Consider the following 16,262-nt stretch of genomic DNA (forward strand, 5'->3'; position numbering starts at 1 on the left):
AGAAAGACAAGGACACTGAGATTGGCTCTGCATGGGAAGACTCAGCTTGGGAATTTCCCAGCACTCAAGTGCACTCCCCCTATGGAGTGTAAACCCAAAATTGGATTGTCGTGCACTGCACAGAAAACTGTACAGCGTAAGCTCATGAAATTCCCCTCTTTCCTCAATGTGGAGGAAGATGTACACAGCTTTTTGCCCCCTCCCCCTCCATTATGAATTCCACAAACTGGGTTTAAAGAAAACAAAAACAAGTTTATTAACTACAAAAGATGGATTTGCTGGGAAATCTGCTTTGATCTGTTTGCTATCCTTTATAACCACTTAAAATCTAACAAACATGCAAACTAAGCTTAATACATTAAAGAGACTTGTTACAAGTAGTAATTTCTCATCCTAAATGTTGTTGTTTTAGGCATTTCTTTCACAGGCTAGACACCTTTTCCAGCCTGGGCTCAGCTCTTCTCCCCTACTTTTATCCTTGTTTTTTAGATTTTTCCAGCAGTCATCCTGGGCAGGGATTCAGTGAAGAATGAACCCTGATTAAGGCAGGGAAGTGAGTTAAATAGGATTTACATATGGCAGGAATTTTTTGTTTCTCAATTTGATCCCCACCTCCTATTAGTGGGAAAATACTAATAGTCCAAGATGGAGTCCAGTACCAAGAGCTCAGAGCCCCGCTGCCTAGGTCATTGCGCTAGTGGAGGGGGCGAGCTGAGGCTGTGGGAGAGGGAGAACGGGGGGGAGGGGCCGGGGGCTAGCCTCCTGGGCCAGGCAGGAGGGTCCGCGGCCCATAATTTGCCTACCTCTGGTCTAGAGATTGCTCCTTCTATTTTTCAAACAACCTTGTCCATATAACGTATCTTTCAGTATTTCAAAATAATCAGGGTGCTTGACTCACAACATTCCCCTAGTCCTTCCATTTTTATCCCTATCGCTTCCCTTCTTTGAAGCAATCAGCTAGACCTTACTGCTGTCTTCTAAGATCTGAAAAGCTTTCCTCCTAATATTTACACATACTGACCCTGATCCTGCAAGCTGTTCTGTATGGGCACTGAGGTGTGTGCACAGGCACTAGCTTGGAGGGGCCATAGTATAAATTACAATTAGTTTTCTTAGAGTAAAGTTCTCTCCCTTCCTGAGACTCTGAATACCACTATTGTTATGTGTTTGGTATCTATATCAACTAGGGAGCAAATGTCTTGAGTCAGCAGTATAGAGATCCTATGCTGTTTGTATTTAGTAGTAATTCTTAAATGATCACTCCATGTAGGTTTTAAACCTCAGTTTGTTTTCATAATGGAGCAAAGTGAGTATATCTGCTTTCCGGAGTAGATTGTGGAAACCTGAGATTCCATTTCATGCAAACGGCTGCTCTGGTTGAAGTCAATAAGAATTCATACTTAACAGTGAATATCAGATCCAGCTTTTTCATTGTTTTTAAAGTAGACAGCAGCAGGTAGCTGACCATACTGGGTCATGTATCAGAGGGGTAGCTGTGTTAGTCTGGATCTGTAAAAGCAGCAAAGAATCCTGTGGCACCTTATAGACTAACACGTTTTGGAGCTCCAAAACGTGTTAGTCTATAAGGTGCCACAGGATTCTTTGCTGCTTTTACATACTGGGTGATATTCACCCCTAGGGTAACTTAGTTGATCTCCATGGAGTTACACCAAGGATGCATTTGGCCTACTGTGCTTTTGGATTAGTCAGCAATCGCTCTCTAAATAGATCTAATGTAGTACATAAGTACAACAGTATTTTCCTGAGTCTTCCCCAACTTGAATAGTATGTTCTGTTCCCAAGCAGAACTGCTGGAGGTAAAAAGAGAGCACTTCTTGTCATGCCTTTTTGCTGATGTAGGAGAATCTTTCATGTCTTAGTATCCCTCTTCCCCCCCCACCCCCAGTGAAACAGATTTGATATTCAATTCAAAACTGTCTGCAGTGCCTGGGAGTTCTGTCCTACTGTACATAGAAGGAATACAGTATGTCAGTCTCCTTTACACCTATTCTTTACACAGTGTTCTTTACACCTATCCAGTGCAACATTATTCACTAGGGAAGTCTGAATTGTATGCAAGTCTAGTGTTTTATAAATAACCCTTATGTGGTATCAAAGAAATGCAAGCACATGGAGCATGCAGTTTTGCAATACCATTAGAGTCCTTTGTAAAATCTCATCCCTCCTTTGTTAGCATCAAAATGGGCCTGAATACCCTTTCCTGTCTTGTGCATTAGGAGAAAACCTTAAATATTATTTTCTGGTATAAAAAAGATGATTGATAATCTTTATGTTGGTGATTGAAACAGCCACCACTGGAATATGGGGATACTGTTCCCTCTCATATGATAGTATGTATAACTAGGTTTGGAAGAATTAGATTTTTATTGGTAAATGTTGGTAAGCATCAATTTAACTGTATATACATAAACCAACCAAAATATTTCTATTGATAATTGAAATGTACAGATAGGCAAAGTAAGAAATACGCTGCTTGAGAACTTATTAGAGTTTGGTGTAAGGATATTTACTTTGTATACTTTGATATGTGATGTAGACAGTTTTTGTATTTTAATGATTATAAAGCTGTAACCTTTTGAATCTCAACATCTACTGTCATTGTCTGATTCTCCCCATAATTTGTCACAACTGTGGAAAAGTTAAATTGATAACATTAAAATTATGGGTTTTAAGAATTTTAAGTGCAACTGTGAAAATTTAAGTTGATGAAAATTGAAAAAATGCTTGAAAATAAACATCAATATTATCCATTGAAATTATAAAAATAAAAATCAAATTCTACCAAGCCTCCGTGTAACTTGTCATCCTGACACACCTCATGCCAGCAGACCTGTACACTGCTTTTTTATTAATTATGCCATTATATTAAACACTGGCTGATGAAACACCTAATAACACCTGATCAACAAACCACTACATTTGCAGTCCAGTAAAACAGATTTGCCAAAAAACTATTTGCATTAGAACTTTTTCAAATGATAAGCAATGAAGTGTAATGATCAGACGTGCAGGAGAGTAAAGCCACAGTATAAAGGAAATGCCTACAGCATGCTAATTTACTTCTGCAATAATTCTGATGAAGTTGGCAAACCACACTGTCCCAATGTACCTAAATAGTGAATATCGAAGACTTACTGCATAGCAAGAACTTTGTACCAGAATTAAAACAAAACAAAACAACCCACCAGATGTTAGATCCCTAGGAGTTACATTGGACTATACCATGTTTTTACCTTTTTCTTCTGTTTGGAAGACTGTACTTTGGTTTAGTCCTGGTGTAGTACTGTAATTTTGGTTTACTTTACAAAAATATTCAGAAGTGTCTATAATAATTACAATCATGGATGTGGCTGATTAAAGGCTGGATTGGCATTTACATTATAATCTGATTCCCCTGTTCCTAAATTTACTCCTGGTTGAAACTTGACAAAGAAGACTTTTGAAATGAACTAAAACACCCAATTTGCCATAATGCATCAGATAATAAAATCTTACTCTCTTGTCTTTTTTTTTTTCCAAGCTACATCTACAGTACACACCCCTGGCAGTGATGGGTAGTGTACATGTACCTGCCTGCTGTATTGATAAATATGCTGCATCCATGCTGCTGTGTGTAGCTACATGTGTCGGTGAAAGGCTCTGACAGGGAATCAGCAGGTAGCTGGCTGCTAAAAAAAAAAAAAAAAAAAAAAAAAAATAGCAGCGTAGATTGGAAGACACCACTTGGGTGAGCTGAGAGCCATGTAGGATGTATACCCAAGTACATACCCACAAGCTTCAGGCATACCTTTACTCATCTAAGTAGTGCATCACTATCTATGCTGCTATTTATACCCATACTAGATGGGCTACCCAGGTATATACTCTGTCAGGGCCGGCTCCAAGGTTTTTGCCGCTCAAAGCAGCAAAAAGAAAAAGAAAAAAAGCCGCAATCGTGACCTGTAGCTCTACCGCTGCCACTTCAGTCTTCGGTGGCAATTCGGCGGCTGGTCTTTCGCTCCAAGAGGGACTGAGGGACCTGCTGCTGAAGACCCGGCTGTGCTGCCCCTCACCATTGGCCGCCCCAAGCAGCTACTTGCTGGGCAGGTGCCTGGAGCTGGCCCTGTCTACTGTCACTTTCTGGGGTGCAATCCGCACCAGTGAGGGGTCATCACTGCCTGCTCCACAACCTTGGGTGCCTCATAATGCTTTCCTGTTGTAGCTCCCAACCAAGGCCACTCACAAGCAACCTACCAGCAAGCAAGTAACAGCCTGAGCGTTTGTGTTTATAGCTGCAGGTTTGGTTCAGCAGCCTATCAGCAATGCTCCAATCGCACTCTGGCTTCCACCAGCCTTGGTCACTATTTGCAGAGTAACCCCAACACACTCCAAGTCCTGAATTTTCCCCATAATGTGTGTTCTGTGCTGTCCATCCCTCTCCAGCCTAGACAGTTCAGATATTATAGGTCTACTGCCCCTGTAAAAGGTCAGTATTCAACAGGTTTTGCTACTTTAACCAGAGTTACCAGACAGTTCAGTTTAAACACAACACTGGATTAGTTTCGATTAAATATTAAAATAAGTTTATTTAACTACAAAGAGAGAGTAAGTGAGTATAAGGTATTAAAGTCAGAAATGTTTATAAGAGAAATAAAGATAAAATGCTTTCTGATACCTAAACTTAAAATCTAGACTTGGTTCAAGGTAAAAATCCTTGCCACGTATTTCCCAACTACAGCTGATCAAATTATCTGGTCAGGATCTCCCTCCGAAGTGCAAAGACTGGTTCCTTTATCGTAGGTGAAAGACAGAGAGAGAGAGAGAGAAATCCTGGGGTGTGTTTTGCCCTCACCTTTATTGTCCAGTCACCCTCTGAAATGCGTTTTCCGGAGGGTTACCCTGAGATAAAGCTCATTTCAACTGTGAGGAAGGGGACATGGAGTGTCATGGTGAAAGAGGTTCCATGTTGTTTTTTGCTAATATGCAGATTGATCTTTTCTTGCCCTCCTTCATTGCCTAAGAATGGCCACTTGACAGGTGTTTGCTGATCAACTTTGTTGACATCTGGCTGGAGGTATCCGCTTGCCCTTTGTCTTTGAAAAAAGTTTACTCCCACCCTAGACTTGTCTGGTAAACACCTTTTAGTAATAATTTCAATTTATGTCTATAATTCATAATATGCATTTCCTACATAGATTACACAAGAATATTAATAATCAGTGTTGTTAGCTTTTAAATGATACCTCACAAGGCATATTTTGTACAAAGATTTCAACCACAGCTACATACCACCAAAAGAAGTGTGGTGTGTAGATGTACTTTCAGTGATTGACATCTGAATCTTCAAGAAGGTAAAAGCTTTCATAAAACACCTGAACAATTGTGCAGTCTTGAGTGAGAGGTTTCCTATAAACATCCATTTATGCCCTGAATTGTTAGAACTGATTCCTGCTAAGTCAGATTTCTGTCCCAGACATTTTGTTACTGTGTCCATTCAGTATTTGTCCATATGGTACAGCCTAAAGCTCTGTCGGTCTCCCAATGCTGAATTTCAGTGGTTCTGTCTGCTTGGCTTGTTATGGGGACAGTTAGTTAACTATGTTCTGTTGAAGCACTCTTTTATGTCTTCTGACCCCAGGATTTAGGCAAAGATCTCTCCATAGTACTGGATGTGTGGTAAGATGACTGACAGGATACACAATTATGGTGTACTCAGAGACTTAATGAAAACATTTATTAATTGTGTTTATAGGGCCAATAACATACAGTAGAATAAGAAACCTTAAACTTGGAATATTCAGGAAATTACTTACTAGAGCTGGTCAGAAAATGGTATTTTTTTCTTCCTCCAGAAAAAAGAATACTTCATGCTATTAGGAAATCTTGTCAGCAAGATATTTAATGAGACAAGCTTTCATTCTTGGAAACTGAGGCTTGTGCTTCTTTGAAACTGACATACCCTCTGTTACTAGAGATGTCAGGGGAAGCAGCATCACCTTCCACTCGTCTGCTAGCTCAAGCTTTCTGTGTTCAGCTCTCTTTAACTAACCTGTGACAGGATTTTTCCAGTCTACTTCATCTCTGAGAGCAGGCAGTTTGGCCCATGGACAAGCCACCCTCCTCAGTAGACTGCTCGTCCTGCCCCCCTCCAAGGCTGCTGCTCTCCCTGGGTTTCTTTTTCCAGTTTTTTGGATAGTTCCGCTGCCCTGTGCCCCTCTATCCACTTTAAGCCTGGATGATCCTCGCTTTCTGCCTTTGTGTAATGTTACTTGCCCGTTAAGGAGTTGCTGGGTGGTTCATAACCCAAGGTGCTGGAATTCAGAGGCTCCTCCATAGACAATTTGTAAAGCATTAGGTATGACAGGAATGCTGAGTAGGAGTTGGTTTAAGCTTTTTTTAAAATATCCTTTCCATAGGACATGGGGTGAACTGCACCCTTCTCTTTACTAACACTGCATGTTGGTCTAACTATTTGTTTTCTAGGGCAGTGCCTGCATTGCATTCTTGACAAGCATCTTGCAATCTCTGTTCACATTGTGGATTCTTCTTCTCATTTTTCTATTCTCAAATACTTACCTGCTTTGAACAGCGTTTGCAATCAACAAAGCAAGACAATCCTACTGTAAATCCAGCTAGTGTTTTGCTCAAAATGTTTTGTCATTTTCTTAAATCTTACTCTGTTGATCCTTTAAAATAGTCCTGAGGCTTATATGAGAATTAATTGGTTTATTTCATACAGTATGTAAAGGCCTCTTAATTTCATTTAAAAGCCTTATTAGACTTAGTCTGACCCTTAAGATATGTCCTGAATTTAACCCTTAAAATTCTTGCTCAGTAGTAACCCATGGAAGTCCTTCAGGCAGTAGGGGCAGGATGTATTCTTTTCCTGATGTGTCATTACAACTGGGATAGGTTCTGTAGGTGACACCTTCTATAGATCAAAGGCCAGAAATGACGGGGGAGGGAAGGGAAGCAACAAATAGGAATTTATAATCTATCTTCTGTATCAAATACTTCCCCTTCTGGAGAGAAGTGGAATTCCTTTTTCCTTTAGTATTTCAATTATAATAATTTGTATTTGGGATCAAGGCCCCATTATGCTAGGTACTATGATTATTTGTATATAATAGATATGTTTAAATAAATAATTGTAGTTGTTCTGTGCTATTTGATGGAATGGGGGTTTGGCAAAATTATACCTGAAGAGTTAGCTGTGGTCAGTTGTACCATATAGTGTCCAGCTTAGTGTTTAATTGGCTTTCAGTAGTTGGCCCCATTGTGTTCAGATGGCTGAAATTGTGTCTCTTAGTTCTTTAAATGCTGTCCACTGCTGGCCTATTTGTTTATGATTCTTGTTCTGTTGGGGATTGCAGGCAGAGGTACTACTTGACTGGAACAGCTTTTACAGCTGTTTGATGGCAGACTTTTTCTGTTGACTGTTAGGCAGTCTGCCCTCTGGATCCTTTTTCACTTTACTCATCTGTAATTACTTTGCCAAAATATAGTTTTCTATTGTGATTTCCAGCACAAACTGTTAGAGTGAAAATGAAGAGTATCTCACCTCCCACTTGTCCTTGAAAGGATCTTCTTCTATTTTGATGGGGTTGACAAAATATATGGGCTGATGCCTTTCCAGGAGCCAAATAAACGTAGAGTCTAAGGATAGCCTATGAAGTTTAGTTTATTTTCATTAAATCTTGGTATATAAAAAAGAAAAGTAGCGTTAATTAAATTGAGCCAGATAATCTGGGAGATGTTTTACCCCAGGATCTTATGTGATTACACATAGTCATCATAAATATAATTTTGTTGTCTTGTATTAGGTTATGTTAATATTGATGTTGATAAGGTAATACGGTATTTTTCCTCCATCTGCATACAATTCTTTCTAAACTTCTCATAATTCAGTGCTGTCAGGCTCCCTGGCTCAGACTGCATTTCAGAAAGAAGGAATAAACAAGATGAAAACCTAAACAAACTAACATCCAGCATGCTGTCTAGGGTGACCAGATGTCCCGATTTTATAGGGACAGTCCTGATATTTCGGGCTTTTTCTTATATAGAGGCCTATTACTCTCCACCTCCGTAGGGATTTTTCACACTTGCTATCTGGTCACCTTAATGCTGTCAGCAAGACAAATTTACATACCTACCATTAAGAAAGCAAATATATGCCCTTGTACTGTATCTTGGATAGGCTAAAAACCTAATAGACCTCTAATGGTGGCCCACACTTGTTCTGATGTACAGCAGGACAGAATACTTTAAATGAGATTTTTAAAACTTTGAACAAATGATTATATACTATGTGATCTGCCCTTCTACAGGGTATCCAATGAGCTAACTTGGTTACAAAAAGAACAGGAGTACTTGTGTGGGACCTTAGAGTCTAACGTGCCACAAGTACTCCTGTTCTTTTTGCGGATACAGACTAACACAGCTGCTACTCTGAAACTTAGCTACAGTTCACTAGAGTGACTTTCAGTTACATAACTATTTCCAGGTTATTGCTTTGCCAAATAAAGTACACGGCATATGAAAGCAGTACTTAAGTGACATAAATTACATGGATATGGATTTTAAGTAACTGCTCTGCAATAATCTCATGTTTTAACAATTACTTTTGTGCACAGTCCATTCAGCTGGCAATAGTTCTGCAATATTCATGTCCAGGCAACAGATTTTGAGTGCAACTGGCAATAAGAATAATCCTGGTCATGTGGCAAAGTGTTTGGGGCTCAGGTACTATTTTAAAATACATTATTAATAGGACAAGTGATAGTGACATGAATCAATGGGACTAATCCTGGAGAAATTGCTTAATGTGAGTAAAGATGTCAGAATCTTTTGTTTTGGTCTCTTCCAGTTTTCTGTCTCCATGTGTATATATATAATACTCTTTCTCTTTCTGCTCTGATTAACAAAGCAGTGTACTTAAGGGAAATGCGCATATCTCCCTCCATTCCTGCTGCCTTGAAGAGTGAGAGAGTTAACCCTTGAGGGCTCAGCCAATTGCTAGTTGTTCATTTAGCAGTAAGAGAAATATCCCACCCTCTGACTCCTCCACCTCAACCAAGCTTAACAATTATCATCACTGTGTACTAATATTAAATTTTATTTAAATCTTATACTCTGTGTGTGTGTGTGTGTGTGTGTGTGTGTGTGTGTGTGTGTATATATATATAATATACACACATACGTGTGTGTGTGTGTGTATATATGTCTTTTGTCTGGTGAAAAAAATTTCCCTGGAACCTAACCCCCAAATTTACATTAATTCTTATGGGGAAATCGGATTCGCTTAACATTGTTTCGCTTAAAGTTGCATTTTTCAGGAACATAACTACAACGTTAAGTGAGGAGTTACTGTACAGTATTGATTGTATAGACAGTTAGCTTGGGGATGACTGTTGCCAGGTGTCCCACTGAAATGCAAACTGACTTCTGACACTGAAGAAGGCAGAGACAGTAGGAAGAATGTGCGTTAGCACCCACTCGAAGATGAGGGAATTGTCAGTTCCCTTCCCTGATGTCATTGTGGGTATAGGGAGAGACAAGTGGCCCAAGGGATGCAAGGCTTCATTACAGCAACAATTAATACCAAAATAATTGGCTTTGCTCCCCTCTTGGACTACCAGAGAAATCATGCTTGTTAGCAAAAGCTGACATCAATTAAGTTTAGCTCATCTTGACTAAAATGCAAAAATATTAATTTTCTGGCATTCTTATTGCTACAGCATAGATGCACCATTGGACTCAGTAGTAGTTTGGCATTTATTTCAGTGAGCTCAGGGTTGAATACATAGGACATACACATGGTATGATGATAGCCTGTCCTCTGTCTGGGTGCAACCTGCTGCCACATTTGAACACTTTATTAAAGTACAACTTGAACCTGGGAGCGGAAAGGATCAGTTCCTCTTCTGCATCGGTCTCTTTTGTGTGTACAGAAGGAACTTGCTCATACAGTACTTTGCTACTGTGAAACCATTCATAGACAGGAAGAGTGGAAGTTTCACATTATTTCAATGCACTGAACAGATTGCAGTGAACAGATTGTAATTCTTCTTCTGCTGAACCTCTTGCTATGGTCAAGTTATATGAAAATTTGAATGAATCTCACCTAAAGTCTTTCTTCAAGCAAATCCCCCTATTGACGCAAATAAGACATCTGCAGTGGCCCATAATGAGGGATGTACGGTATACCATTTTGCTACCAGTCAACAGAAATACAAAAAAAGTTGTTGTTACAGCACCTGTACAGCATTCCTAATTGCATGGCTGAGCTTTAATTGAGTTAATAGTACAAGCTATTCAGTAGTTACCAAGTACCATGACTACATGGTGGTTATTAGAATTATAACAAGCTCTCCAGTATAGAGAGATGTTTGCAGCAATATCTCCATTCTATTCAGTGGAAACTATCATGGTAACCTTCCTGTCTTGCACATTAACTCTAACCTGCATACACCTCCACCGTAGCTCAGAGGAAAGTCAGGGTTTCACATGTGGTTCCAGCAAACTCTGGGTTTATGCATCCCTGTAGCTAGTGGTGTCTAGCAGGGCCAGTGCAACCATTTAGGCGACCTAGGCGGTCACCTAGGGTGCTGGCATTTGGGGAGCGCCATTTTCTTCAGTGACCGTCGCTGCCGGATCTTCGGCCGCCCCAGTCGCCGCCGGCATTTAGGCGGAGGGAGCTGGGCAGGGAGCGCGGGTAGGGCCGCCTGCAGCAAGTAAGGGGAGGGGCGGCATGCAGGGGAACTCCCCGCCCCAGCTCACCCCTGCCCCGCCTCCTCCCCGAGCATGCTGTGGCTGCTTCACTTCTCCCGCCTTCCAGGCTTGTGGCGCCAGTCAGCTTAGTTGCCGCAAGCCTGGGAGGTGGCAGAAGTGAAGCAGCGACGGCATGCTCAGGGCGTCTGTGCTCGTGCGCAGAGCAGGGGTGAGCTGGGGTGGAGGGCGTGCCTCGGGGTGGGGAGCTGCCACAAGGGGGGCATCTCAGGGCGGGGGTGGGGAGGGTGCAAGGTGGAAGTTTCACCTAGGGCATGAAACATCCTTGCACCGGCCCTGGTGTCTAGTAAAATAAAGATGAATCAGTGCTGTCTGGGGTTAGTTGGGCCAGGTTCCAGGGAGCGTAGATCACATTGTGTTCTCAAATATGGCCACAGTCCCCTGGCAGTTTCCAACAACTGGGGTGAATCTTCCTATGGGTTCTCAGTTTGTTGATCACAGGGTCAAATCAGATTATTCAAAACCAGAACCTTTTTGAACTTCAAGGGCTGTATGCTCTCTTGAATCTTTGTTTGATACAAACTTAGAAGGGTTCCAGAAACCACGAGAATAGGTCACTTTCCACCTGATGTCTAATTTGTCCAAAATCTCAAATAATTAGTAACTTTCTGGAGAAACCATATTGTCTGCTCCAGTGGCCATTAAAAGAAGTAACTATTTCCCCCTTAATGGACAGGGAATTTAGGCAGAAATTTCCCTGTAACACTAATGGGAAGTAAACCTCTAATTAACTGCACAGAAGTGGAAGTAAAGACCCCATGGCTGATAGTAGATAGCAAACCTGTCACCCCAATAAGCATCCAGTAAGACACCTAGATGCTACTGACAACATACCCTTAAAAATATATCTCCTAATGCTAAACTACCATTTTGTTGTTATAGCATAGCCTTTTTACTGCATGCTTTCAAATGTTATTGGTGATCCATTGGGTATTGTATTAAATAAATTGAAGACGTTAAGGACAGTTTTCTCAGGTTGACTGATTTAAATCCTAGATCTTGTTTCTGGTTCAATGCAAATTATTTGGATACTTTGGCTCTGGCTACAGACACACATTGATATATTTTGGGTCCACAAAAGAACTTGAGTGACTGACTGTAGAAGACTCAATAATATATTATTCACTGGTGACAAACTTGCTTGACTGCCGATGCAATTCAAGTAAATATATAATCTAATTAGAATATATTTATGCAACAATGTGGTTCTATTGAGCATGAGGATTTTTATCACCTATTTTAAAATCTGACCACCATTTTCCTTTAATCATTTCATGTACATCTTGCTTATGAAATCAACAGTGCACAAACTGGCCAGTGTTCTGTGATGATAAAATACTCATCCTGCTCAACAGGGTGTGGGGTTTTGGCTGGGTTGAGGGAAACAGAGACTCCATCCACCCCTGCTAGGTTTGGGGATAGGGAGGCATTCTTGGAAGCAGCTGGAGTTCCTCTGAGTGGCTCATTGTACCATTTCCTGCCTTAGCCCCTATCCAGGGGATTGGGCTATCCTGGTGCTTGCACTGGGGAAGGAGACACAGGTAAGAGGTTGTGCGTGTTGTGTATGGGGAGGCAGGGTTGAATCTCTCTCCCTGTTCCCCACCCACATTACTGTTGGTTACATGACATAAGTCTATCTTTTGTAGGATACCCGGATACTCAGACAGCAATTGTGAAAAATCGGGACAGGGACTGGGGGGTGATAGGAGTCTATATAAGAAAAATACCCAAAAATCGGGACTGTCCCTATAAAATCGGGACATCTGGTCACCCTAATCTTTTGGGATCTCAGTGGGAAAGATGTGGGAAGAGTATAAGGGAGGCTTCCTGGTATGGGCAGCCAGTATTTGGTACACTTACTCAGCCTCATCCTTAAGTTAGGTATGCTGGATTGCCCAGTGTGTTAACTTCTTGGCCAGTCACCCTGTTGGGACATGGAATGGATTTTTTCTGGATAGGCAGAATTGGCAAACAGGTGTGTGGATCTTTTAATTGCTTCTTGGCAACCAGGAAGTCTAGTTCCTGGGTTCGTAGAGCAAAATTGCTGAAACTTGTGAAGGTTTAGCTGTGTGGACTGCAGTGTAGCAAAAGTTGAACTGAGAGAGAGTTGGAGGGCTGCTTAGGCAATGGTCCTGTGCATTGGCATAGCATGGTGAAGGGCGAACTTCAATATTTGCTGCAGCTTGAATCTCTCCTCATCTCAGTTCTTCTACAGGGAGTAGGGGAGACAAGGAGTCTGGCATCCAGGCCCTGTTTCTCAGTAGGTTGCGTGGTGTGGAGAGGAGTAGTTTAAATTCCATTCCACTTTAAAAATAAACAAACAAAATTGTCTCTGAGGCCATTGTGGCTGGCTGAATATCCACAGTGGAATGACACTGCCGGTAGCTATGCTGTGTGGTTTACCCAGATCAGCTGATGGTTTAAATTCAAATAAAGTTGGAGAATCCACAAACAACTTGAGAACTTGTCCTTGGGACACATCAACTTTCTTTTAATTAAGCCGTCTGAATTAGGAAGATCTAACCCCTACCTGCTCAGGTGCCTAGGGAGACAATGAAACCTGCCTTTGGCAAGCAGGTATCAGATAACAGTGGGACCAGGAAGTTTTCTCAAGGTATTAAGATATTTAAGCTGTAAAGAAGTTGATCAACCAAGTTATATGTGGGCTTGGAACCACAGATGAAGGAAATACGTTTTATATCTTAAATCTTTTTAATCTGCCTGCTGAAAGCAGATAAGGAAAAGTTGTTGGTTTTTTTCCTATTTTGCACAAAGTACAGTCACTTTCAATATGTGACATGCAGCACTATACCACACACCCTTAGTATTTTGCAGATCAAAAGGAAGGCCACAGCAAAAATATATATAATGCGGAAATCCAAATGATGATGAAATAGGTTTCCCATTCTCTTCCTTATTCACTCCTCGTTTACAACAAAACAATAAGGGGACAAATCAGTGTAGGCCAGTGAGGGCAGAACCTGTTCTATGTGATAAGGGACAATTGAGAATGCTTGAAAGTAATGAATATAAAAGGAAGCTGAGCTGACTGAATATTTAAAGCAGATGTACTGAGTAATAGGAGTGGGTTGTAGCTGAGTGACAACTCATCATATAATCATCACATTTTCCACTTAATGCATCTCAGAAAAACAGGAAAGACAGTTGAATTTTTTTGTCTGCAGATAACTAGCAGATTGAGTTCTTATTTTTTAAGAAAAACCCCTTAGATTATATATTTTTCTGTTTCATAGAAAGGTTATTTTGAAAGTATTGAGCTGTATGTTGCAAAATATTCATTTTTTCCCAGCTATTAAGTCATACAAAAAATTTCCTCTGGTCATGTTTCCTTTCCTTAATGTCCTCTCTTCTTCTACAGAGGTCAGATTGCTCTGCTGGCATTTCACGATACATAGCTGATCAGCCAGCTAAGCGCAGGCTTCAGAATGTTTCAGAATCTCTGTTTGAGTCTATCCATCCCTTTTCCCACTCACTCTTCCACCCCCAAGAAGCTACCCGTAAGACACATAGATGGACTGGTTAAGTGCAGTGCAGTTAATTGAAGTTGCGGTACATGGCTCAATTATAGCATTCTGAGGAGGCAGCTTGTAAACCTCCTCTTTTTTGTCTGAAACACTCGCTTATAAGGAGTTGGTCAAGTGGGAACAAAGGTTCTGTGATCTTTTAAAACAACAGAAGGTTCCCAGTGTTCACAGAGAAATCTCGCGTACCGCCAAATGGATTTTGTAACATTATCAGGAGAGTGGCAACGTGCTTCATTTAGCAAAGTGAGATTTCAAAACAAATGAGTCTCTGGGGGAAAATCTAAAATCAATAAGAGACCTGGATTTATGCTGTGAATTTTCAGAGAGGGCTCCATGATGATGTTCCATCTCCACATCCTGTGCTAATCCTGAAAGATCCCATCATGCTCGTGATCAAGAGCTTTGTTGTATGGTAAGGTACTCCTTGTTAATCAGTGTGTGCTGATTTGACTGGGGTTTTTGTATTTAGGGTATTTTAGCTTCATGCAGTGTGATTTATTGCTTTAAACTGATATTTTATTATTTTTGACGATGGAACTGTATGTGGCAAGTTGATCTAGTGTTGGAATGAAGCCTGGCAATGAAACGGTAGCTAGACTTTTGCTGTCAAATCAAGTCAAACTATAGTCTGCAAAATCAGAGCAAGGGCAAAGAATAATTTCCATTGTTTTTGTTTAATATTCTTTTAAAATAGTGTCACCTGAGTTCAGACAGCATCAATTCATTAATTTTCTTTCCTCTGCTAATGTGTGCAGTTCTGTAGCAAAAAATATTGTTTAAGTCTTTCTTCCTTTAAGTAAGTGTGTGTGTGCACGCCCACACTTGTGCGCATATCCAAACACTCTCTGTTGTCTGATATCTTAAAGACCTCCAGGGAATGTGTCTCTTCATGTTGCAGTTTTTTGTCAGTATCCTAAGTTTTTGAAATTGTATAAAAATTCAAAACAAGGCTTTTTAAAAATTAATAAAACATTGCAGATCTATTCAGTATGAAAACGTTAAGTGTCTGGAGTTGTATAAACATGCTATAATTTGGTTGTTGCTATTGCAAAAAAAAATTCATATTTCCTCTGCTCAATAAAGCTAAATGACTGTAGGTGAGCTGGAATTAACATAAGATATAAGACAATATGTCCAGATGATGTAATGTCTTAGACAGTTAAGCTTGAGAAACTTTCATTAAACCAAGTAGTTGAAGATTCAAATCTGTCTGATATGGAAATACTGTGGAAATGTCAGAAGAGGAAAAGTCAGAGACCTGTATTTTGAATCATATGCAAGATCTATTAATTGTATTCTGCACTTGCTAGAGTAAATGTGGATTACCAGAACATTTTAAATTAAAATTAAGGTTACTTTTCAGGTGTTCTAAAAGATAAACAGTATCCTCTTTGGGGGGGAAAAAAAGGTGGAATGAACAAAACTGATGATTTTAGCCTTCTTATCAACAGCAATAGCTCAAACTATTGTTGGTTGGTCTCTCCTGAATTTGTTTCTTTTTACTTATTTACTTATCAGAAATTGAAGTTTTGAAAGCATTACATGGGTGAAATCCTGGCCACATTGAAGAGTTAGGATTTCAGTCTATATATTCTAAGAGCCTGATCCCATAAAGACTTAAGCATGTGAGTAACTTTTACTCATGTGAACAGTCCCAATGAAGTCAGTGAGGATACTCATATATGCTTAATTCTTTGTAAGATCAAGCCCTATATGAATAAGGACTTGAGGTTTCGAAAAATGACCTTTTCTCATATTAACTACTAAGTCAATTAAAAATTATTTTGACACATTCATTAATTCATCTATTGATTCTCCATTGTCTACAAAAGTTGTATTTTAATATAACTTACCTGTAATGGCGATGACTTGAGAGAAGAGAATATAAAGAGCTGCACTCAGAATGAAATGTTTTCCCTTCAGCCTTCT

The 16,262-nt window shown here is 40.2% G+C and overlaps 1 protein-coding gene across 9 annotated transcripts in view; it reads left to right on the forward strand.

Annotated features, from left to right (window-relative positions):
• The window catches only part of OTUD7A (OTU deubiquitinase 7A), a 260,695-nt gene that overhangs the window by 48,370 nt on the left and 196,063 nt on the right, over positions 1-16,262 (forward strand). Inside the window, exon 1 of one of the 9 annotated variants that reach the window (XM_050966985.1) lies at positions 14,703-14,745. The exons of 7 other annotated variants lie outside the window; for them this stretch is intronic. The gene's annotated coding sequence lies outside the window, so the exon portion shown is untranslated. Of the gene's footprint in view, positions 1-14,702; positions 14,746-15,875; positions 15,959-16,262 lie in introns of those variants that run through there. One more of the 9 variants, XM_050966984.1, reaches the window with a different exon arrangement.

The sequence above is a fragment of the Gopherus flavomarginatus genome, chromosome 9 (assembly GCF_025201925.1).
Source record: "Gopherus flavomarginatus isolate rGopFla2 chromosome 9, rGopFla2.mat.asm, whole genome shotgun sequence".
Taxonomy (NCBI): Eukaryota; Metazoa; Chordata; order Testudines; family Testudinidae; genus Gopherus; species Gopherus flavomarginatus.